The sequence below is a fragment of the Hyla sarda genome, chromosome 5 (assembly GCF_029499605.1).
Source record: "Hyla sarda isolate aHylSar1 chromosome 5, aHylSar1.hap1, whole genome shotgun sequence".
NCBI classification, from domain to species: domain Eukaryota; kingdom Metazoa; phylum Chordata; class Amphibia; order Anura; family Hylidae; genus Hyla; species Hyla sarda.
In genome coordinates this window covers 205768822-205792952 of record NC_079193.1, presented here as the reverse complement: position 1 = coordinate 205792952, position 24131 = coordinate 205768822, and the positions used below count along the sequence as shown (strand labels likewise).

The following is a 24131-nucleotide window of genomic DNA, read 5'->3' as shown; positions in this document are numbered from 1 at the left end:
CATACATTTCCCATTGATTTTCAAGGGACTTTAAACAAAAACCCTGACCCTCACAAATGGGGGTGGTTTAGGGTTCAATTAACTAACCTATATTTTAAGTGGACATATAAGTAACATGTGACCAAGTATTATCGAAATATCTCAAGACGTTTGGAAGTTATGCAGTAACATATATTTCCCATAGAGTTGTATGGGACATTAAACATAAACCCCACCCCTGGCAAATGGGGGTGAGTAAGGGTTAAATTACCTATCCTATGTTTGTTGTTGACATATAAGTAACATGCGTGCCAAGTTTCATGTTAATATCTTTAGCCGTTTGGAATTTTTTGTGGAACATACATACATACATATACACATACACACATTGAGTTATATATATATATATAGATTAAGGGAGAAACGCTATTTCTAGAAGTGATAGGCAATAGCGTATTTCATTGTCTCTGTGTGAAAATACATTTTCGCTGGACCGTGTTAAGTGTGTTTACTTTTTGCCATTTCACTAGGCCAAATGACTGTGGAAGGAGAGAGACTACAATATTTCCTTATTAATTTAATGGATTACAAGTGATAATGGTGAAGGCCAAGGGTTTAATTCAAGATTACAAAATAAAAGAAAACCTGGTGCAAGGTCATTGATTCAGTAGGTAGAAAACAAGCCTTCTTAAGTGTCATAAAGCTCATTTCAACTCAATTTTAACATTGATAATAATCTGTTTTTCACTTCTCCCTGATTTTCCAATTGCAGTATGAGCAGAATTAATTAACTGGAATTGTAATGCATTTTATCTCAGTGATCAAATTCAGAAGGGGTAGTTGCTTTAAGGAAATCATTGTGTAAAGGTTACTGCAGCTAGGAAACTTATCTCCAAGGTGGCTGGATCCATAGGGCATGTTTGTGCATTTTACCAACTGCAACTGTCATTTATTTACCATAGAAATCCCATTGGCTTTTTTAGTGAATTATGATGTATGACATTACTTTTCTTTCTCCATTTCTGTTTTTCTTTCTTTCTTTTCCTTCCTTCCTTCCTTCCTTTCTTTTCTTTCTTTTTTTTTCTTTCGTTCTCTTTTTTTTTTACCTTTTCATCAAATGTTACATTTTTTATTTTTTGTTATCACATACTGTATACTAAATTAGCACTAGTTGTGAGGCTATCTCTAGTTTCATTCATTTGCTCAACCAGACACAGACACAATGGGGGAATTTATAGAACTCTGCGCCTGCAAAAAATTTGTTCAGAAAAGAGACACTATATACAATACATGCATTAAATACAGTAAGTTTCACTTCACCTCTCTTGTTTAACCCCTTAAGGACTGTTTTTTTTTTTCCGTTTTTGCATTTTCGTTTTTTGCTCCTTGCCTTTAAAAAATCATAACTCTTTCAATTTTGCACCTAAAAATCCATATGATGGCTTATTTTTTGCGCCACCAATTCTACTTTGTAATGATGTCAGTCATTTTGCCCAAAAATCTACGGTGAAACGGAAAAAAAATCATTGTGCGACAAAAATGAAAAAAAAAACGCCGTTTTGTAACTTTTGGGGGCTTCCGTTTCTACGTAGTAAATTTTTCGGTAAAAATGACACCTTATCTTTATTCTGTAAGTCCATACGATTAAAATGATACCCTACTTATGTAGGTTTGATTTTGTCGCACTTCTGGAAAAAATGATAACTACATGCAGGAAAAATTAATACGTTTAAAATTGTCATCTTCTGACCCCTATAACTTTTTTATTTTTCCACGTACAGGGCGGTATGAGGACTTATTTTTTGCGCCGTGATCTGAAGTTTTTATCAGACTTTTTGATCACTTTTTATTCATTTTTAAATGATATAAAAAGTGACCAAAAATGCACTATTTTGGACTTTGGAATTTTTTTACGCGCACGCTATTGACCGAGCGGTTTAATTAATGATATATTTTTATAATTCGGACATTTCCGCACGCGGTGATACCATATATGTTTATTTTTATTTATACTGTTTTTTGTTTTTTTTTGGGAAAAGGGGGTGATTCAAACTTTTAATAGGGGAGGAGTTAAATATTCTTTATTCACTTTTTTTTCCACTTTTTTTTTTGCAGTGTAATAGGTCCCATAGGGACCTATAACACTGCACACACTGATCTTCATCATTGATCACTGGTTTCTCATAAGAAACCAGTGGTCAACGATTCTGCCGCATGACTGCTCATGCCTGGATCTCAGGCACTGAGCAGTCATTCGGCGATCGGACAGCGAGGAGGCAGGTAGGGGCCCTCCCGCTGTCCTGTCAGCTGTTCGGGATGCCGCGATTAGCCGCGGCTATCCCGAACAGCCAGACTGAGCTAGCCGGCCACTTTCGGTTTCGCTTTTAGCCGCGCGGCTCAGCTCTGAGCGCGCGGCTAAAGGGTTAATAGCGCGCGGCACCGCGATCGGCGCTGCACGCTAATAGAGGTGGGTCCCGGCTTCACTATGACGCCGGGCCCGCCGTGATATGACGCGGGGTTACTGTGTAACCCCGCGTTATATCAGGAGAGCAGGACCAAGGATGTACCGGTACGTCCTTGGTCCTTAAGGGGTTAAAGGAGTACTCCGGTGCACACTTTTTTCATGTTTTCCCGTCCGGGCTGCATAATAAAAGAAAACACACTTTATCTTACCTGCCAACGAGCCCCCGTTGCTTCGGTACACTCCGGTACAGGTGTTCGGTCCCCGGGCTGTATTCTTCTTACTTCCTGTTAGCCCGGCACGTCACACGGAGCTTCAGCCTATCACTTGCCGCAGCAATGTCCCGCCTTGGCCAGTGATAGGCTGAAGCTCCGTGTGACGTGCCGGGCTAACCGGAAGTAAGAAAAATACAGCCCAGGGACCGAACACCTGTACCGGAGTGTACCGGAGCTACGGGGGCTCGTTGGCAGGTAAGATAAAGTGTGTTTTCTTTTATTTTGCAGCCCGGACGGGATAACATGAAAAAAGTGTGCTCCGGAGTACTCCTTTAAGGATCTTGCAGGACCTCAATTATGTGACTGTGTGTAATGTCACTCTTCTTATTTCAAGTATTAAACAGAAGGCAGTATATATGCAATAGTTTTGCGGGATTTAAAAAAAAATCACAGGCAAACTGAAATATGTAATAACAGGGCAGGAATTATGGTGGGCACTCTCTACCGGTGTCTACCTCACCTATAGGTTGTGAGTAATTCAATGAGAAAGGCTTGAGAAAGGCTAAGTCAGCTGAAATGTTGCATGGTGTAAAATAAAAGCCTGGATGTGCTGCCTTGGAACACTTTATCTGGATTTACCACTGCAGGCCTTGGATTAATTCCAGTGCGGTGTACACCCTCTATTTTTTGTCCACTATTATTGCCTTTTGCATAACATTTTAACATCAGTAACATTTAAGTAATGTAAGTTTGATTGACATTGGGGGACATTTATCAATGTTTGCTTATGTATTCCTTTTTGTAGTTCTTTTTTCCTTACTATTTTCTGCTTAAAGGAGTACTCCGGTGCACACTTTTTTCATGTTATCCCGTCCGGGCTGCAAAATAAAAGAAAACGCACTTTATCTTACCTGCCAACGAGCCCCCGGAGCTCCGGTACAGGTGTTCGGTCCCCGGGCTGTATTCTTCTTACTTCCGGTTAGCTCGGCATGTCACACGGAGCTTTAGCCTATCACTGGCCGCAGCGATGTCCCATCTCGGCCAGTGATAGGCTGAAGCTCCGTGTGACGGGCCGGGCTAACCGGAAGTAAGAAGAATACAGCCCGGGGACCGAACACCTGTACCGGAGCTCCGGGGGCTCGTTGGCAGGTAAGATAAAGTGCGTTTTCTTTTATTTTGCCGCCCGGACGGGATAACATGAAAAAAGTGTGCACCGGAGTACTCCTTTAAGTATCCCAAATTTATCAACAGGTCTCAGCCTGTTGATAAATGTTGCATTCCAACATTCCAAGGCTTTTTTTGTATTTTGGCTTACCAGCTCCTTTTTTTTTTTTTTTTGCTTAAAAAAGTCGCATGGATGATGTCAAATTGTCTTTTTAAAAGCTATTTAATTATTGTAACTTAAAAAAAAATGGAAAACAATCAAGGGAAGAGGAGACAAAAAAGGAAACATATATCATCGCCTACTGCAGCTGAGTAGTGATGTTGCGAACATAAAATTTTCGGTTCACGAACCGCGAACGTCTGCAAAAGTTTGTGAACCGGAGAACCGGGCGAACCGCCATTGACTTCAATGGACAGGCAAATTTAAAAACCCACAGGCACTCTTTCTGGCCACAATAGTGATTTAAAAGTTGTTTCAAGGGGACTAACACCTGGACTGTGGCATGCCGGAGGGGGATCCATGGCAAAACTCCCATGGAAAATTACATAGTTGATGCAGAGTCTGGTTTTAATCCATAAAGGGCATAAATCACCTATTATTCCTAAATAGTTTGGAATAACGTGCTTTAGCCCCCTTTAGGCAGCACATAGAGCCTCCCTTTAGGCATCACATAGTTAGATTCCCCCCTTTAGACAGCACATAGATTCCCCCATATTAGGCAGCACATAGTTAGAGCCTCCCTTTAGGCAGCACATAGTTAGATCCCCTTTAGGCATCACATAGTTAGATTGCCCCTTTAGGCACCACATAGATTCCCCCATGTTAGGCAGCACATAGTTAGAGCTCCCCTTTAGGCAGCACATAAGATTCCCCCATATTAGGCAGCACATAGTTATAGCCCACCTTGAGGCAGCACATAGTGGGATTTGAACAAGGCCCCAGCGCTGCAAGGCAGCAGTGCTAACCTCTGAGCCACCATGCTACCCTTAGCATACATCTAATATCCACGGTTGCAAAAATGGACAGAGATGTCAGCAGAGAGTACCTGAAAAATTAGGCATGTACACATGCCTGAAAAATTTGGTATTGTTGCAGCCGCTTTTGTAGCAGCGGCCATAAAAATTGCAGCGCCATAACAATTGCGGCAGCAGAGGCCAGAAAAATTAGGCATGTACACATGGATAAAAAATTGGGTAATGTCGCAGCCGCATCTGTAGCAGCAGCCAGAAAAATTGCAGCACCAGAAAAAGTGCAGTAGCAGAGGCCAGAAAAATTAGGCATGTACACCTGGCCGGAAAATTTGGTATTGTTGCAGCTGTAGCAGCGGCCATAAAAATTGCAGCACCATAACAAGTGCAGCAGCAGAGGCCAGAAAAATTAGGCATGTACACATGGATGAAAAATTGGGTATTGTCGGAGCCGCAGCTGTAGCAGCAGCCAGAAAAATTGCAGCACCATAACAAGTGCAGCAACAGAGGCCAGAAAAATTAGGCATGTACACATGGATGAAAAATTGGGTATTGTCGCAGCCGCAGCTGTAGCAGCAGCCAGAAAAATTGCAGCACCATAACAAGTGCAGCAGCAGAGGCCAGAAAAATTAGGCATGTACACCTGGCAGGAAAATTTGGTATTGTCTCAGCTGTAGCAGCGGCCATAAAAATTGCAGCAAATTAACAAGTGCAGCAGCAGAGGCCAGAAAGTTTAGGAATGTACACCTGGCTGGAAAATTTGGTATTGTTGCAGCCGCAGAAAAATTTCTGTTTGTTTTGCCAGGCAGAAAGTGCCCTAAAACATTGCGGCTTGAACCCTAGTTGGTGACGGATAAGTCATGCAAGTCATCCAGCATTCAGAGTTCAAATACAGCAGCGTGTGGACCATTTTTAGGTCAAGGCAGCTCATCTGATCAGGCCTTGTTCAGTCAAATGTATCGCCCAGTGTCAGTCCCTTCGGGATCCATCCCTCATTCATCTTAAGAAAGGTGAGGTAATCCAGACTTTTTTGACCAAGGCGACTCCTCTTCTCAGTGACAATACCTCCTGCTGCACTGAAGGTCCTTTCTGACAGGACACTTGAAGCAGGACAGGCCACAAATTGGGATAGCTATGGCCACAGGTCAAGCTGGCACACCCAGTAGTCAAGGGGTTCATCGCTCCTCAGAGTGTCGATATCTGCGGTTAAGGCCAGGTAGTCTGCTACCTGTCGGTCAAGTTGTTCTCTGAGGGTGGACCCTGAAGGGCTGTGGCGAGGCGTAGGACTTAAAAAGCTCCGCATGTCCTCCATCAACAGCATGTCTGTACAGCTTCCTGTCCTTGCTGGCGTGTTTGTGGGAGGAGGAGGAGGATTACTTTCACCTCTTCCCCTGTTAGATCCCTGTTGTGCTGTGACATGACCCTTATACGCTGTGTACAGCATACTTCTTAATTTATTTTGGACCTGCTGGATCCTTTCCGCCTTGCTGTAATGTGGTAACATGTCAGGCACTTTGGGGGACATTTACTAATCTAGTCTATTCTGGGTATGCTTATAGACCAGCGTATGTGGTAGTCTCCTGTCTATTGTGCTCCTAATTTATCAAAGGTCTCACAGCCCTTGATAAATTCTGTGCTCAGACTTCAGGGTCTACAGCTTAAACTGCATTTAGACCTGCTCCAACATGGTCTGACATTTCAGTGTATTTTGGGCAGATGCGACTTGTCGCACAAAAGTCGCACTTGATAAATTCAGCACCAATGCATTTTCCAATGCATTTCCGTCTAAAATAGACTAGCATGCATCATGTTCTAAAAATCCTCTACAGCAAAAGTCGCAGAAAAGTTGCACATATTTAGACTGCGACTTTCTGTGCGACAAATTTAGACAGGAAAAACCAGTCTAAACCCTTTGATAAATCTCCCACTTTATGTTTATATCGGGGGTCTAGTAGCTTGGACACCCAGTACAGGTCGTTCTCCTTCATTCTTTTTATACGAAGGTCCTTCAACAGGCACGACAGCATGAAAGACCCCATTTGCACAAGGACGGATGCCGAGCTACTCCTGTTCCGTTCCTATTCCTCAGTGATGTCAGGGAAGGTATAATCTTCTTCCCCCCCCCCCCCCCCAGCCACGTACAACACCACAGGAACCAGATAGGTGACAAGGAGCACCCTGGGATGCCTGCTGTGGTTGGTCTTCCTCATCCTCTTCAAAGCCACATTCCTCCTCTGACTCCTCTTCCTCGCAATCCTCTTCCAGCGTTGCCACAGGTCCAGCTAGCGATGCTGATAAGGCTGTTTCTGGTGGTGATGGTGTCCACAACTCTTCCTCTTAACGCTCATCTACAGCCTGATCCAGCACTCTTTGCAGGGCACGCTTCAGGAAGAAAACAAACGGTATGATGTCGCTGATGGTGCCTTCGGTGCGACTGACCAGGTTTGTCATCTCCTCAAAAGGACTCATGAGCCTACAGGCATTGCACATGAGCCTCCAGTAACGTGGCAAAAAAATTCCCAGCTCCGCAGATGATGTCCTAGCACCCCGGTCATACAAATATTCGTTGGTGGCTTTTTCTTGTTGAAGCAGGCGGTCGAACATTAGGAGTGTTGAATTCCAACGTGTCTGGCTGTCGCAAATCAAGCGCTTCACTGGCATGTTGTTTCGCCGCTGGATATCTGACAAGTGCGCCATGGCTGTGTAGGAACGCCTGAAATGGCCACACACCGTCCTGGACAGCTTCAGGACATTCTGTAAGCCTGGGTACTTGAGCACAAAGCATTGTACAATCAGATTACACACATGTTCCATGCACGGCACCATGTGTCAACTTGCCCAACCTCAATGCCGCCAACAAATTTGTTCCGTTGTCACAAACCACCTTGCCGATCTCCAGTTGATGCGGAGTCAGCCACTGGTCCACCTGTGCGTTCAGGGCCGACAGGAGCGCTGGTGCGGTGTGAATCTCCGCTTTGAGGCAAGTCAACCCCAAGATGGCATGACACTGCCGTATCCGGGATGTGGAATAGCACCTGGGGAGCTGGGGGGGGTGCCGGTGATGTGGAGCAAGAAGCAGCAGTGGAAGAGGACTCGGCCGAGGATATTATGGAAGAGGATGGAGTAGGAGGAGTAGAGGAGGTGACAGCAGGCCTGCCTGCAAGTCGTGGTGGTGTCACCAACTCCTCTGCAAAGCCGTCACCAGGTTTACCCAATGAGCAGTGTAGGTGATATACCTGCCCTGACCATGCTTTGCAGACCAGGTATGAGTGGTGTCCCAATGGCTACAAATTTTTTAAAGGCCTCAGACTCCACCAGCTTGTATGGGAAAAGCTGGCGGTCTAGCAGTTCCGACAAGCCAGCTGTCAGACGCCGGGCTAGGGGGTGACTTTGAGACATTGTCTTCTTGCGCTCAAACATCTCCTTGACAGACACCTGATTGTGGGCAGATGAGCAGGAACTGCTCAAGGCGAGAGACAGAGCGGCGTATGGTTGAGAGGGGGCAAGGAGGGCAGCAGTGGTTGACCTGGCTGAAGATGCTGGACCAGAAGGAGGATGGCGGCTTTGACTTTGTGTGCTGCTTGTACTGATGTGTTGATCCCATAAGCATTTTTGATGTGACATCATGTGCCTTCGCAGAGCAGTTGTGCCTAGGTGGGTGTTGGACTTCCCACGACTCAGTTTCTTCTGGCACAGGTTGCAAATGGCCTCGCTGTTGTCAGAGGCAGACACACACAAAAAATTCCACACTGCTGAGCTCTGCGATGACGGCATTCTGGTGGTGGCAACAGCATGCGTTGATTGGCGTCCCGTCTGGCTGACCCCGGGTGCCGATGCATGCTGTTTGACTGTGCCACTAGCTCCTTGCGACGACCTCCCCCTGCTTCCAACTCGTTTCCTCCTCCTCTCTGTCTCCCCATCTGAACTTTCCCCCTCTTCTTCTCTTCTAGCGGGACCCATGTGGCATCCACGGACACATCGTCATCATCAACACCTTCACCGCTATCTGACACCTCAAGAAAGGAAGCAGCAGCGGGTACAACATCATCATCAAACCGTACATCCATTTGTGTAATGCTGCTTGACTGAGACATATCCCTGTTAACTACATCCTCTACCAATAATGGTTGTGCATCACTCATGTCTTCAAACTGATGTGTAAATAACTCCTCTGACGGATCAAGTAAAGCTGCTGTGGTGCTAGTGTTGGTGGTGGCGGCAGGCGGGCAAGTGGTAGCATAAGACGTGCCCGAAGCTAAGCTAGAAGAGGAGGATGGTGCGTCAATGTTCCGAGCGGAAGCTTTAGTAGTAGATTGGGTGTCTTGTGATAGCCAGTCAAGGAAGTCCTCAGAACTTTGGGGGTTCAGGGTACGTGGCCTCTGAACACTGGCCATTCTAGGGCCAAAGGGAATCCCAGCACCTTGATGGCCCCTGCGGGGTGGCCTTCCTCTGCCTGTCATTTTTTTGGTTCAATTTGCACAACTGTCACACCTAATGTGATTTGCACTAGGGTGACACAATTTGCCCTGCAGGCAGGAAAAACGGCAACTGTGACGTGAACTAACAGTGACGGCTGATTTTATTTAACAGCCAAAAAAGGTGATTTTTTTTAATTTGCACAACTGTCCCACCTAATGTGATTTGCACTAGTGTGACAATGAGCAAAAAAGCTTGCCAGCGGATTTCCCCTTTTAAGCAGTGGTCCCCAACCAGGGTGCCTACAGCTGTTGCAAAACTAATGGACTGATATATTTCAGCCCTTTGAATACTGTAGTAGTTAGTTGCTTGAAGGAACTTAAGTTTGATTCTGGAGTACCCCTTTTAACCAGCGGTTCCCTCAGAACCAGGGTGCCTCCAGCTGTTTCAAGACTAACGGACTGATATCTTTCAGCCCTTTGAATACTGTAGTAGATAGTTGCTTGAAGGAACTTAAGTTTGATTCCGGAGTACCCCTTTTAACCAGCGGTTCCCTCCCAACCAGGGTGCCTCCAGCTGTTGCAAGACTAACAGACTGATATCTTTCAGCCCTTAGAATACTGTAGTAGATAGTTGCTTGAAGGAACTTAAGTTTGATTCTGGAGTACCCCTTTTAACCAGCGGTTCCCTCCCAACCAGGACTGATATCTTTCAGCCCTAAAAAGGGCTTTTTTGGGTGCTGTTCTTAAAGCAGATTTTACACTCGTGCTTTAGGAGTAAACTGGACCCTGACTACACCACCTAGCAGCAACCTAGCTATAGCTTTCCCTATACAGCAGGAGCAGCTTCTCTAACCCTCCACTTCCTAAGCCTGCAGCATGCTGATTGAGGCTAAAATGGCGTCCGTGCAAGAGGTATGAGGGTCTGGAAGGGAGGGACTGATGCTGAATGGCTGTAATGTGTCTGCTGACTCTGACTCACAGGGTCAAAGTTTACTGCAATGTTAAAGTATAGGGGGCGGATCGAACTTAACATATGTTCACCCGGCGATGCGAACACGAACATGTGAAATTCGCCGGGAGCTGTTCGCCGGCGAACAATTCGCAACATCTCTACAGCTGAGCAGTTGCTGCTTTGTTAGAAGCTCTGATGTCCTTGGAGGCTTCTGGGTCTGGACCCAAGACTCGGATATATATATATATATATATATATATGTGTGTGTGTGTGTGTGTGTGTGTGTTCATTGCATTTTTTTAACCCCTTTTTTTTCCGCTAAACGTACTTACTAATTTTTTAGTTTTTTTACTTCTCATTTCAGATCCGTGTATCCTGTGGATTACTTTAGATTCGGAGGAGTACAATGACCAACTTTTTTTGGTTTAATGTTAATAAAATGGTTAACGTGGGCTTGTGGGGGAGTGTTTTTTTTGGAATAAAATTTTTTTTAAACATGTGTTTTTTAAAAATTGTATTTACTTGACAGGCTTAGTAGTGGAAGCTATCTTATAGATGGAGTTCATTACTAAGTCGGGACTTAGTGTTAGCCACGAAAACAGCTAGCGCTCACCCCCAATTATTATCCTGGTACCCACCACCACAGGGGTGCCCGAAGGAGCCGATACATACAGGCTTGGAGCATCAAAAATGGCGCTCCTGGGCCTAGGCGGTAACAGGCTAGTGTTATTTAGGCTGGGGAGGGCCAGTAACAATGGCTCTAGCCCAACCTGGTAACATCAGGCTGTTGCTGCTTGGTTGGTATTTGGCTGAGAATAAAAATAGGGAGAACCTTATGCTTTTTTTGCATAAATAATTAAAGGGGTACTCCAGCGCTTAGACATCTTATCCCCTCTCTAAAGGATAGGGGATAAGATGCCTGATGGCGGGGTCCCGCCGCTGGGGACCCCCGTGATCTTGCACGCCGCACCCAGTTTAAAATCAGTCTGATTACCGGTGACCACGAGACCGGCGGTGTGCGACGTAACGCCTCCGCCTCCGTGTGACGTCACGCTCCGCCCCTCAATGCAAGCCTATTGGAGGGGGCATGACAGCTGTCAGGCCCCCTCCCATAGGCTTTCATTGAGGGGGGGCGGAGCGTGATGTCACAACGCTCCGGCCCCTTGATCGACAGTAATCAGACCCAGAGCGAACACGCTACGGGGACTTACTTTAAATGGGGTGCGGCGTGCAAGATCACGGGGGTCCCCAGTGGCCGGACCCCTGCAATCAGGCATCTTATCCCCTATCCTTTGGATAGGGGATAAGACGTCTAAGCACCGGAGTACCCCTTTAAATATAAAAAAAATAAAAAAAAAGCATAGGGTTCCCCCATATTTAGTATCAGCCAGATACCAACCAAGCAGCAACAGCCTGCCTTTACCATTGTTACTGGCCCTTCCCAGCCTAAATAACGCCAGCCTGTTACCGCCTAGGCCCAGGAGCGCCATTTTTGATGCTTCAGGCCCATTGGTTCCGGCTCTTCCAGGCACCCCTGTGGTGGTGGGTACCGGGGTAATAATTGGGGGTTAGCGCTAGCTGCTTTTGGGGCTAACGCTAAGAACAGGCTTAGTAATGGACTCCGTCTATTAGACAGCTTCCACTACTAATCCTGTAAAGTAAATAAAGAATAAAAACAACACGTTTAAAAAAATGTATTCCAAAAAAAAAAAAACACTCCCCCACAAAACCCTTGTTAACCACTGTATTAACATTAAACAGAAAGGGGAAAAAAATGCTGGTTATCGACGCAGTCCACCGAATCCGAAGTAGTCCACAGGATACAAGGATCTGAAATGAGAAGAAAAAAAGAAAAATAGGTTAATACATTTATTGTCGCCGGCCAATGCATCACCTGCCCCCCCCCCCTACAACCCCAGCATGGCCTTACAGTAAGGACATGCTGGGTGTTGTAGTTGTGGGGCACCCCACAACTACAATTCCCAGCATGCCCTTACAGTTAGGGCATGCTGGGAGTTGTAGTTGTGCAGTAGAGGGCAGGTGACAAGCCTGTCACCCGCCTCACAACCACAACTCCCAGCATGCCCTTACAGTAAGGGCATGCTGGGAATTGCAGTTTTGCAGCAGATGGCAGGTGACAAGCCTGTCATCTGCCCCACAACTGCAACTTCCAGCATGCTCTCACTGTAAGGGCATGCTGGGAGTTGTAGTTTTGCCACAGGTAGCGGGCAGGAGATGTGCGATGGGCGGGTGGGAGACAAGGGGGGATGTAAATCAGTGTCCCCGTCATTATGTTAGGGTAGCGGGGATAGAATCAGACAGAGCCTGGGCGGCTGCAGAGTGATGCCAGCCCGGGCTCCTGTGTACAGTTGTAATATCATATTTCCCGCTGGAGCCGGGAAATATAAAAATTTGCTCTCCAAAGCCGTTTTGTACACCAGCTCCAGAGCTGGCTTACATTTACGCTGTTTTGGAGGGCTTGCAAGTGTTTGTGCGACTTTCGCACTTGATAAATCCCTGACCACTGCAAAGTAAAAAATAAAAATTTACTTTCGTACACTCTTTTGTAGCTTTTTGCTTATAGCCAAAAGGCGCACAAAAAATTGCTTAGGTGCTAATGCGACTTTTTGTGTGACTTTTGTAAGCAAAAAAAGAGCTCTAAATCCCTTGATAAATGTCCCCCATTGTGTTCAGGAGATAACTTTTTCCCTTAGAGATAAGTGTGGTTCATTCCTTTGGGTTGCTTTCTTCTCTCATGTCTCTCATGCCCGTTTTTACCATGTCCTATTTTCATCCTGACTGTTCTTCCTCAATTCCCAAAACACACTCTACCTTGCACAAGCTTCAGGGTTCAAACCTCCTTTCTCTAGAAAGAAAAAACTATTTATAAAGCATCCTGGAAAATATTTTGTGAGATAACTCTACTTTGCCACAACTGTTTAATACATGGTCAAATGCATAAAATAGTCTTATGTCACAGTTTTTGAGCATTGTTTAGAGATTTATTTTTAGCAATTTTTTTTTTTACATATACTATTTTTAAAGCCGTTTTATTTATGGTCCTTTTTTTTTTTTTTTAGCCGTTTACGACTGAAAATGAGACTCAAAACACAGAATGTGAACTCAAGATGTCATACATTTGCATCTAAGTCTCCTGTGGAAGTTTTCAATTGCAGTTAAAATTTTTCTATGAAAAAAAAATTGTGCTATTTTGTAAGCCAATGTGGTCTGTTGGTCAATGCTAATGTTGTTCATGCATTGATGCAATACAATGTAGTGGCTGTAAACAGAGGTCTTGAAGGGGTCATCCAAGGTGAATTAGGTACTGATCTGCCAGACAGTAATAGCCATGCTTAGGAAGGATCTGTGCTTGTCTTGGGGCTAAATGGCTGTGTTGTGAGTCCACCATAACGCTGCTGCTTTCTTTTTGTGAAATGGATATTTCCTGTTGGAGTTCTCCCCCTCAAACTACAAGTCCCAGGACCCCTTGTTTGTAAGTGTGAGGTCACTTTTTCCCCTCCCACACATCAGCCACCCCACCAATTACTGCACAGCTGAGCTGCCTGCATGTTGTGCTGTGCTTGAAACTACAATTCCTTGCAGCCCTGTGGAGAATGATCTTCCTCCCACCCAGTGGTCACTCCACCCATTGAAGCAGACTGACTTCTTTAACCACTATTTTTTCTGAATAGTGATGTAATGTCTCGGGTCTCACTGCAATCTGGGAAAACCTGGGACAACACAAATTTTTATGTTGCTCAAAACGAATATCGGGGCAAAGATCACATAAGAATTGCGGGACCAGCCATTAAACACAGGTACATAAACGTTATTTTAAACTACATTAACTTTACTGCCCATGTAGCATAGTTAAATAAAAAAAGAAAATCTTGGAATATACCTTTAATAAAGATATCAACATTGCCTTAGTAACTTAAAAAATAAAAAAAATCTTGTAAGAGTGCATTCACATCACAATTTTGCTATACGGTTTACGTATACATTTTCTATTTGAAAACCATACAGTATACAACTGCACAGCAAACTGTATACATAGACCTACTATATAAAAACTTACACAAATAGATGTATCCAGTTCTGTAAGTTTTTGTAGTCTACCACGTAACCGTAGTCTACCACATTGTCTACTGTTTTTTAAACTTTACTTCCCAGCTGCAGCACTTCTACCACTCCCATCATGAAGCATACTCTTTTCCATTATGGGTGTAGTAGTCATCTCCAGCTGTGGGAGTTTGTGGGTTGCTGTGGTAACTGCAGTAGCGCTTGTACTTCTATTCCCATTAGGAACTGATTGCATCATGTCTCACTTCTGAGACTAGCTGTGATCATCATAACTTATAAACCAGGGGAGCGGGCTGCATTCCGGGTCACTCAACTCCCCGGCGATGAATATGTCAAACTCTTTTCTTCAAATTCACATTCCCTGCCAGGAGCCCTGAATGGCCAGCACCAAGTGGCCATTCACGGCTCTCAGAAGGGTATTTAAAATTTAACATTGATGTTCATTCATATTCTGGGAACCTGCCAGCCAGAGAGCAGAGCACAATGCTGCCCGAGTCCCCAGCAGGAGCTGTCTCTCCTACTACTACTGCCATCATTGCACAGAGACTGTTCCATGAGGGGAGTAGTAGTAGTAGTATAAGTTGTTATGATTCACACTAGCCGTGAGCGCATTGCCCTGCTCTCTCCTCCAGCCGGCGGGCCTGGGATTCGCATCATGGGACGTGTCCGCATGCGAATCCCAGCCTGTCACTCAACTTGGTCCTCTCCTGTCTCCTCCCCTTTCTCTCAGCTCCGGCGTGTGTCCCCATCTCCTAGGGCGTGCGCGCCGGAGCTATAAGATTTAAAGGGCCTCTTGCACATAAGTAGTTTTACACCTGTGTCTCGCTTATAAATTCCTGCTCCTCCCACACATCTCTGCTGGATCTTTGTTGCCTTGTGCCATTGAGAAAGTGTTATTCTGACTTGCTTTGCCGTGTTTCTGACCCCTTGTTCTGTAACCTGACCTTGCTCCTGTGCCGCCTGCCCACTGACCTCCTGCTACGTTCCTGACTACGCACCTGTGCCTCCAGCCCTGACCTTCTGCTATCCTGACTACGAGTTGCTGTATCCCTCCTGTGCCTCGAATCTCCTCAGCCGCCTGTGTGGTCAAGTCGTGCCAGGGGTAGCGACCTGGGCGCAGCCTGCCGCAGCAAGACCATCCCGCTTTGCAGCGGGTTCTGGTGAAAACCAGTGGAACCTTAGACTCATCACCCTTGTATGACCAGGGTCATCTGCCAAACAGGTCCAGCGGATCCACTACCTCCAATGTTCCTGTCTTCCAACCGTGAGTGTTACAGTAAGATCCGGCCATGTATCCCGCTGAGGTACCTCTGCCAGAAGCCCTGGATCTTCCATCCATTGTGGTTCGTCAGTTGCAGCAGTTGGCCCAACAGGCACAGCAACTTACTCAATTGTCTGCTATGATGCAACAGCTATTAATCATGCAACTGCAACCTGTTCCACTTCCTCCACCTGTTCCTGCAGTGTCTTCTGGCTCCAAGCTATTCTTACCTCTACCTCTAAGAATGATGGAGATTCCAAGTTGTGTAGAGGCTTCATTACACAGTACTCCATGCATTTGGAGCTTATGTCTGACCAGTTCTCGACGGAACAAGCTAAGGGGGCCTTCGTCATCAGTCTCTTGATCGGAAAAGCCCTGGTCTGGGCTACACCTCTTTGGGATCACGGTGACCAGGTATCCTCTAACTTGATAGCTTTTCTTTCTGAATTCCACAGTGTCTTTTGAGGAACCCGCTCATGCTTCTTCTGCTGAGACGGCTCTTCTGAATCTCTGCCAAGGGAATTCCTCCGTTGGTGACTATGTGGTTCAATTTCTGCACTCTTGCCTCAGAACTGGCATGGAACGATGAGGCCTTGTGTGCTACTTTCAAAAAAGGACTGTCTCGCCGCATAAAAGAAGCTCTCGCTGCACGAGATCCTCTGTCTTCCTTGACTGAACTTATACACTTAGCTACACGTATTGATGTGCGTTTTGCTGAGAGGCAGGAAGAACTTTGGAGAGAGAACCTGCCCGAACACGGAGATACCCTCGCCTGGCTCCCATGTTCCAACATCCACCACTACAGTCCCCTGTGTCTCTTGCCTAAGAGGCTATGCAAGTGGATTGTTCATGTTTGTCGCAACAAGATCTTGACGACGTAGTGAGAATTTGTGTCTGTATTGTGCTAGCCCGGAGCACTTCCTCAAGGACTGTTCTGTTCATCCTCAGCATCCAGGAAACGCTCACACCTAGGCCATGTGAATACCACCTCTCAAGACATCATTCATTGCTACTGCATTTTTGGACACTGGTTCCGCAGGCAACTTCATTGTGCCTCTTTGGTCCATAGATATCATCTTCCTGTTACTCAGCTTGTCAAGCCTTTATTCATCTCTTCTGTTAAAGGACAAAATCTGGACTGTAAGGTGCTATTCCGTACTGAGCCTCTCGTCATGCAAGTAAGAGTTTTGCATAAGGAAAATATTTAATTTTATGTGCTACCTCACTCGTAGTGCAATTTTAGCTAGCAATTGTGTTTTTATGTATTTTACATTTTATGTATCATTTGTATTATATTGTGTGTTGTCCAAAGCAAGGACCCTACCAAGGACATCACTATTAAGTCATCAAGAGTATAATTGTTATTTTAAATAAATGTCCAATATTTAAATAAATGTCCTACATTTGACACAAACCTTTTTCTCTCCTATTATTTTCAATTCTTCTGATTTCTATTTCCCCTAGCCTAGTAGGACTGCTCTGTTTATTGTTACTTATTAGTATCTATAGGTACATCGGGTGTGTGCAACACAGTATCCTCGGCCTGGGTCCTCTTTTAAGTATTTTATGTAAAGCTCCCATCTCTGTATCTTCCAATTTTCCTCCGGTGAAAACCAGCAGCACCTTAGACACCACTCCCTGGTACCGCCCGCATCATCTGCCACACAGGTCCAGCAGATCCACTATCTCCAGTGTTCCTGTCTTCCAACCGTGAGTGTTACACAAGCGCTACTGCAGTCACCACATATGCCCACAGACTCCCGCAGCTGGGGGTGACTACTACTCTCATCATGGAAAAAGAGTCTGTTCCATGATAGGAGAAGTAGAACCCCCCAGCTGCGGGAGTCTGTGGATGGCTCTGGATTGGCTTTTTTTTACCGATATAAAAAAATGTATACTGTTTTTGCAATTTTGCATACAGTTTTTTAAGTTGGAAAAAGGAAAGCTGATACAAAACTGTATTGCAAAATCATGATGTGAATGTAGCTTAAATTAAAGCATCTTTACTTATGTACTGTATGGTGGCAAGTAACATAGAAAATGTTAAGTGGGTAACAATAGCAAGTTGAGAGTTACAATTTCCCATTTGATTTTAGAATAGGACCTATGCTAACACATATTAGAAGATTATTTTCACATTCATTATGAGCGGAATTCAGATTTCTATGTAGCGCTCCCTCTGGTGAGCTTCAGTTCTGATTAATAATCATCCACACATATTGATTTGCAATTTAAATCCCGTTTACATCCACCAAAAATCAAATATGTTACAGTCCTGGATGTTGGTTTCTTTTATTAGTTGCTGTTAGTGTAAAATCTGCTTTTTGATGGAGAATTAGCTATTTGATGCTTCATGCTCTGTTTTAATCACTTTCATTAGCGTGGTTATATGAGCAGCTGACTAAAATGCATTGAGAAATATTCATTTATACTGTATGTTTTTATATGATATTTGTAAATATGGCTGTTGAAGAGGACTCATAGCATACATTTCCCTTTGTGATTCAAAATAATTAACATCACTAGGGATGAGCGAATTGAATCTGACGAATCCGAATTTGTTGCGAATCTTATGAAAAATTTGATTCACAACGAATCCGAATATCGACATGATTTTATTAAACAAATCGCTTCATTAAACTCTATTTAGTGTGGTCCAGGCTCCAGGACATCTAAAACAGCTGCTTCACATGTGAGGACATGGGGCAAGGAACTCTGGGAAGGTGAGTAGGCAGAATCCCCTGAAACACATGCAGCTAGCCAGCCCTGTGATGTCACAGCCCTATATATTCGGCAGCCATCTTGCAGCCAGCCGTTTCAGCGTTTTAGTTTAGAGAGAGTGTTTTATTGCATGGTGTGTGTTACACAGAAAAACAGCTTTAATGCAGCGATTCACCAAGCCCAAATCACTGCAGAAAAGCACTGATAGGGAAAGGGAGAGAGAGAAAGTACACTTTTGGGTATACTATACAGCAACTCTGTACTGCTGCAGTCTGGTGTACAACAACTCTAAAGCTAATAGGGGCCAGTCAGGGTGAGCACTTTTAGCCATAGTCACCTGTTATTAGTTCATAATAATACTGTACTGGGCTGTACTACACAGCACTAGTGTGTACTACAACTCTAAAGCTAATAGGGGACAATGAGGGCACTGAGCACTAAAAGCCATAGTCACCTGATTTTAGTGCCTAATACAGGTTGCATAGCAGAGTGTATTGTCCTCTCATAAGTAACCTCATGTAACTTATGCTTACATAGGTGGTGTATGTTTTTTTTGCCTGTCAAACTAATTTGGGCGACCAGAGGTGTCAGCAGAGAGCACTGTGGTCAGACAGAAAAGAAATTTAGAACCAAAAGAACTTCCTCTGCAGTATACAGCAGCTGATAAGTACTGGACGGTTTAAGGATTAATTTTTTAATTGAGAAACAGAGAAAAGCCATTAACGATTTCTTGATGATCCAAGTGGATAGAGGGATTCCCCTGTGTAACCCTGTGGGGGCTGAACTGGGAGAGGAGGAGGATGGGGAGGGGGACAGTGGAGCACAGCCAAGCTTTTGTGAAATGGGTGGTTTTTATAGTCATCTGACAGGAGAGGAGGAGCAGGAGCAGCCTGTGGACCTACAGGGTGATGAGGAAAACGAGACAGAGGACCCAGACACACCATGGCCATGTGGTCTCCTCATGCTGCTGACACATTAAATTAAACTTTTAAAATGTTAATCTATTTAAAATCTTCAATTTAATTTAAAAAAATCTTTAATCATTTCAATTGTGAGGCCCTATGGTCTGGTTAGGCTGCTGCCACCTCCAGGCTGGGTCATTCTGCCACTATATGATCTCCTCATGCTGCTGCCACCTCCAGGTGGTGTCATTCTGCCACCATATGGTTTCCTCATGCTGCTGGCACATTCAATTAAACTTTTAAAATTTTAATCTATTTAAAATCTTCAATTTAATAAAAAAAATCTTTAATATTTTCAATTTTGAGGCCCTATGGTCTTGTTGGGCTGCTGCCACCTCTAGGCACTGTCATTGTGCCACCATGGGATCTCCTTGTTATATTGGTTTTGTGGTCATACAGTATTAGTTCAAAGTAGACGCTTTGTGCACCAGGGACATTAAACTTGTGAATTTAATAAAAATCTTCAATAATTTTTTTTTTTTAATCTCTTCAATCTTTTCAATTGTGAGGCCCTATGGTGGTCATCATATATTACCTGTTGAATAACCACAAATCCAATGAAACGGGTTGGAACGATAACAATGATCCCTAACTGACTAAATGAAACATTTGCAGTTTCACAGTCGGGGGATGGTCGGCACTGAGAGGCAGGGGCTGGAACAGGTGGTAGCTCGCCTCACGACGGACCGCCAGCTCGATTTTAAGATACAAGTGCAAGCTTTTTCACTGCAGCAACTTAGAGCAGTATGCGCCCACTTATTCTATGGCACAGAAGCTGAATGTGCTCCTGTCCAAGTTGCTGGGGCTGCAGTCCTTCCCTTTTGAAGTGGACACTCAGTCATGAGCATGGGGGTGCGCTGAGAGACAAAGGCTGGGACAGGGTGTAGCTGGCCTCGTGGCGGACCACCAGCTCAATTTTAAGACACAACTACGAGCTTTTTCACTGCAGCAACTTATACACTGCAGAATACACTATTGGAGCTGGAAATACCGCAGCTGCTGGCATCAGACTTGCCCTCCAATGGGTCCTCAAATAGAGATGAGTGAATAAAATCATACAATTCAAATTTTTTAAAAATTCACCCATCTCTAGTTGTCGTGATATATTACCTCTGGAATTACCACAAGAATCCAATGAAACAGGTTGGAGCGATAACAATGAACCATAACTGACTAAATGAAAAATTTGCAGTTTCACAGTTGGGGGGGCATTGTGGCACTGAGAAGCAGGGGTTGGAACAGGTGCTAGCTCGCCTCGTGGCAGACCGCCAGCTCGATGCTCACCAGAATGGGTCCTCAAAAGAAGATTTTAAAGAATTTTTAAAAATTCAAATTAAATTAAATTAAATTAAAATTAAATTCAGAAATCTTGTTAATCACTTCAATTGTGTAGCCATATGGTCTCCCGACCCTGCCGCCACATCTAGACACTCTGCGTCAGTGATTCTAATAGCAATGCCTGTTATCTGTATGTCATACTGAATAACAGTATTATTTCACTAACACAGCCCACTCCCTATGCGTGTTACAACAAGGCAAAGTGTTCTAAACCCCTATTGCATGTCAAAAAATAAAACAATTGCTATTTCAAATTTCCCTATGTTCTGGGTGAATTTGTTCTTAGGGAATCTCTGAGCTGCAATTCCTGTTCGAAACTGCTTACTCTGTTAGGCTGGGTTCACATATGACCGGCGTCTAGCATAGTTTCCCTCCAGTGTGGGAAACTGATGCTAGAACTGATCCTATTCATTTGAATGGGAAAGTTCACAATCATCCAACATCAATTTTGACGCCGGATGGTTGGACACACCGGACGGCACCGAACAGAGGAACGCAAATTGCAGCATCCAGAAACAATTGACACCGAATGCCATACAACTGATGCACATTGTCAACAGTTATGGCATCAGTTGCGTCGAGGCTGAGTTCACCTATGCCAAATGCCAGACATACAGTATGTGAACCCAGCCTTAGATGACTGTTAGGATAAGGGGGACACGTGGTTGCTTTCGTATGTAGAAAAATATTTTATTCTCTAGTGCAAAGGGCCAAAGAGGCATTATTAAACCTCTAAAATGTTGTAAGCTGGAACGCCTTATCTCTCCCACTTCCTTTCCTGTCCCTTCTTGGTTGACAATTAACTCCCAGCTGAGCCCTGTTTCCAAATCTTGCACCTAGGCACAATTTTTACTGATGTAGCAAAGATCATGATAACAGTATAATATCTAAAAAATTGTGGCACACTATGCAATTGGAGCAGCCTGCTTTCTTGATAACATTACCCAGAAACTTGTTACCATTTATCAAAAAATTGAGAATGTTACAACTGCTATACCTGTATACACAGCACAGAAACAAGATTTAAAAACAGTGCTCGGCTTCCAGCTGACTGTCAATCAAGCAGGAACAGGGATGAGAGTTCGAACAAGGAGGCCTTCCAGCGCTCAGCCGTTCAATGGTTCACGAATGCCTCTTTGACATTTTAGTGCAGAAAAAATAATAATTTTCAACACTATGGAAGCACCAACAGATATATGAAAGGTGCCATGTTTCTCCTTGCCCTAACAGCTATCAGCAGTTTGTTGCACGTCTTGCAGCTGATAGATTCCCTTTAACAGTAAACAAAAAAACAGAACACCTCAAATAACAACAGATATGTCCTTTATTACCTTATGTCTTGGCTTAAAATATCCCTATATGTGGTGTGAAACAATATGTGATAATTTTGTAATTTTCTGTCAGGAGTCGTTTATGTTTATGTGTCATGTGGCCACCCTGGGGTTGTGATGTAAGTTGCAATCTGTCAAGCTGTTTCAGAATGTATTGATTTAAAATAATGCAAAATTTGTGGAAATGTACTGGTGAACAAATCTGTACCTACATGTATATATTTTTTGACATATTTCTGTTCCATTGCATGATCATCATATATCTAGTACATGCATTGTTAAACCAGGCAATTCTGCAAATATTGTTGTACTAGCCACAACTAACATTTGGAGTATTTTGTTGTCATTTAAGAGGATATTCTAAACTGATTTACCATTTTTGTAAGTACTTTGCTCCAGTTTGGTTAAAAAAGTGGGGCATCATATCTTTTCAAAAGGGCATTTCATGGACAATGGGGTGGGCTTTAAATAGAACCAAAATTTAGTTTGTGTAATAAAATCCTTGTGTTTACTATACCACCTCAGATCCTGTGTAGACTGAACACACTGGGGGAGATTTATTAAAGCTGTCTATGTCCTGCATCAATATAGACCAAACTATAGAGGGTTAGTCTGGTCTATTGTGCACCTAATTTATCAAAAGGCGCACGGCTCTTGATAAATTCTGTTCACAGACTTTGGGATCTATGCTTTAGACTGTATTTAAACCTGCTATAGCATGGTCTGACATTTCAGCGTACTTGTCGCTGAAAAGTCGCTCTTGATAAATTCAGCACCAATGCATTTTTAAGTTTAAAATAGACTAGAATGCATCATGCTCTAAAAATCCTCTAAAGCAAAAGTCGCAAAAAAGTCGCACATATTTAGACTGTGACTTTCTGTGCGACAAATTCTAAATCCTTTTGATAAATCTCCCCCAATGTGTAAGATGCAGCAGATTTTCAGCCTGTATCCTCCTTAAAAATCTGGTTCAATCTTAGGCTGTAAAGACTAAGTAAGACTTAAAGGGGTACTTCGGTGAAAAAAAAAATATATTTTTTTTAAATCAACTGGTGCCAGAAAGTGAGACAGATTTGTAAAATACTTCTATTTAAAAATTAATCCTTAATCCTTCCAGTACTTATCAGCTGCTGTATACTGCAGAGGAAGTTCTTTTGGTTCTAAATTTATTTTCTGTCTGAACACAGTGCTCTCTGCTGACACCTCTGTCTATGTCAGGAACTATCTAAAGCAGGATTGGTTTGCTATGGGGATTTGCTCCTGCTTTTGACAGTGCTGCTGATAAAACAATATTTTTTTTTTTAGAAAAACACATCAGTAGGATAGATATCTGGCCCATAAGCAGTAGTAATTATTCTTCATGATTAAATGGGCACTGTCATGAAGTAAAAAAATTGATATGTTGTAGTACTTAAGTACTACAACATATCTCTAATATACTTTAATTAAAAAAAGTGATTTTAAACAAGTTTAAAATCACTTTTAAATTCGGCCACTAGGGGTCGCCCTCCTAGTGGCCGAATGCATTCAGCAGTGACGTCACTACTGGATTTCGACTCATTTCAGCCTGGCAATGAGTCGAAATCCAGGCACTGCTGTGCTCGCTCCCGCCTGTCAATCAAACAGGCGAGAGCAAGCACACTGATAACTGGGGCTACGCGCATTGGCCAGCTCCACTGGCCTCGCGCGCGGCCCCGCCCGCCCCCGTTACCCTGTCCGGAGGCAGCGCTCGCACTCATTGCTGCGCTGATCCTCCGGATGGGTAAGTTATTTAGAATAGCTACCATTATTGTAATCGGTCCCGGGTCTCGGCAGTAATATCGTGCACGGCAGGCCGGCGATGCTCCTCTACTCCTCCTCCCTGGATAGCACATGCACAGGTAAACAGGGAGGAGGAGACCCCGGAGCTGCCTGCCGTGCTATTGGCAGATCATCTATGCGCGCTCCCGACAGAAGCGCTGCATAGACGATCTGAGGGCGGAAGCAAGCGCCCAGCAAGGCATCAGTGACGTTGCGCTTGCTGGGAAGCGCTGCTTCCTGCCCTGCTTTATAGAGCAGATTTAGAAGCACTAAATCTGCTCTATTAAAGCGATTTAATTTTTTTTAAAGCCAGGTAGGGGGTTAGGGCTAGATTACTAATAGGTAGGGACATATTAGATTATATATAACTTGGTGGGAGCTACACTTTAAATGGGATGTACACATACTCTTCATGCTTCAATGGTACAAATTCCATATTATAAGTCAATTAGGATCACAGATGTGTACCAACATTTT

The 24131-nt window shown here is 44.1% G+C and overlaps 1 long non-coding RNA gene across 1 annotated transcript in view; it reads right to left on the bottom strand.

The window, feature by feature from the left end:
• Positions 1–807: 807 nt before the first annotated feature.
• The window catches only part of LOC130273727 (uncharacterized), a 37670-nt gene continuing 14346 nt past the window's right edge, over positions 808–24131 (bottom strand). Inside the window, exons 2-3 of the long non-coding RNA XR_008844105.1 lie at positions 12937–13024; positions 808–1085 (exon numbers count right to left, since the gene is read on the bottom strand). This is a non-coding gene — a long non-coding RNA (uncharacterized LOC130273727). The remainder of the gene's footprint in view (positions 1086–12936; positions 13025–24131) is intronic.